Source organism: Octodon degus, unplaced genomic scaffold (assembly GCF_000260255.1).
Source record: "Octodon degus isolate 3935 unplaced genomic scaffold, OctDeg1.0 scaffold00149, whole genome shotgun sequence".
NCBI classification, from domain to species: domain Eukaryota; kingdom Metazoa; phylum Chordata; class Mammalia; order Rodentia; family Octodontidae; genus Octodon; species Octodon degus.
The window spans coordinates 7,360,266-7,362,296 of record NW_004524725.1 but is presented as its reverse complement, the minus strand read 5'-3'; positions in this window follow the sequence as shown (position 1 = coordinate 7,362,296).

Sequence of the window (2,031 nt, the reverse complement as noted above, 5' to 3'; positions counted from 1 at the left end):
CAAGACAAGGGCAATAAAATTTTCTCTGTGCTCTCAAGATTCTTTGTGATTAACATAAAGAATCTGCCTTTATTAAATATATTTTGTGTACTAAAATATCCAAAGTCTTCATAAGAACAAAAATGAAATTAGAAAGTAACTTTGCTGAGAAAACCAATTTTTTGCAAAATTATTAAGTCTGCACAATTCTGTTGAATCCTTAGGAGCTATACTAAAAAAGAAATGAACCAAAACAAGAATAAAGGTAGAACAGTTGAGATCACAACAGGATCAGGATCTCAGTTGGGAGCTATCTTCACTACTTCTGCCATTTGAACCTTCTTTTGAAGTCTGCTAGCTGTCCTGAAACTCTTTTAAAGTGCTTACTGTCTGATACCATTTCCTACAAGATTTGAGGCTGTATGTGAAGCGCTGTCTTAGTTGTCAAGCCATGTTCATTTCCTCTCCATTAAATGGAACAGCAACAGAAAGCACCTTTTCTTTCATGTTCTGTTTCTACCCATGAATCAATGTTTCCTGAATGATTTCAAAATTAGGGAAGATGTTAGAATATTATTCGGGAACAAATAAGTAAGCCAACCAAGTCTAGGCACAGTGTAGGTAAGACACTCTTCTACCCCCTTGGGACACCCACACCACAAATGTACAATAGCCACAGCCCCAACGGCCCAGTGAGAATTTCTGCCAGATTCTGAGGACCTCCAGATCAAGCCCTAGCTCAGGACCAGTAAGTTTGTGGGAGAGCTACCTCTCCCCCCTACTCCAGCTTGTACCCTCCAAACTCAGCTCAGACCTGGCATACAGGCCTGGGGTGAAACCTTGTAGGCACAAACCCTGTAGAGATAGTAGGGGACAGAACCACCCATCTAGTCCAGAAGCAAAATGTCTTTCAAGAGGGGCACATCAGATTCTCTCCCAAGGGTGGCAGCAGAAAGGAGCTGAGCACAGTAACCAGACCCAAACCAGGCATGACTGGATAAAGCCAAACATTGTAGAGCTACACCTGAATTTCAGTAGGTGCTAAGATTATAACTGCACCAAAGCTCCACAACAAAGGTCAGAAGACAGTGCTACACAAAATGACAATGGGAAGGAGCAAAATGAAATCTTAGACCTCAAGCCCACCCATAACAAGTGCAGAGGACACTAACACAGAACAAATAGGGAATCATACAGCTGAAATCAATGAATCAATGGATTCTGAAATAAAGAAACAACTGCAGAAAGGTATAGAGGACCTGAGATTAGAAATGAAAAAAGATATCCCTGAATTAATACTATCTACAGTAAAGAATAAATGCAGAAACATATGAAGGAAAACCAATGCCCACCCAGAACAAGTGTAGAGAACACTATCTCAGCTCAAATGTATGAATTAATAACGTTGATAGTAAATAAGCAACAACAGAAACTTAGAGAGGAATTCTTTTCTCCTAGCTCAGCTCAGATGTATGAATTAATAGTGCTGATAGTAAATAAGCAGCAGCAGAAAGTTATAGAGAAACTCAGAGTGTGATTCTTTTCTGAAATAAAAAAAGAATTCTCTGAACACATACCAATTGAAGTAAAGAATCAACTACGAAACATAGGGAGGAAACCAAACACTGCAGTAAAATAATAACTGCTTCTAAAGAAGACATTGATAAAAAAAGAGGAAATTAGAAGAATGACAGATTACTTGATTGAGAAATACGGGGAAGAAATAGATCGTATGAAGCACAGTCAAAGAGATATAGAGAAACTTAAAATCTCAGTCACAAGCTTGCAAAACTATTTGAGAGAAAGTCAAGACAGTTTCAGATATTGAAGATGCTGGTGCAGCTATTGAAAAGGTAGGAAAAGATCTTAAAAACAACTAGTATGTAGGAAAAAATAACTCATCATTTGCAAGATGATGCAAAGATGAACAATGTGAAACTAATAATTAACAATGAGAAAGAAGGAGTCAATACAAATGACATTAAAAAATATGGGTAGAAGCAATAGCAAAAAACTTCCCAAATGTCAGGAAACAGTCTGATATTCAGGTAA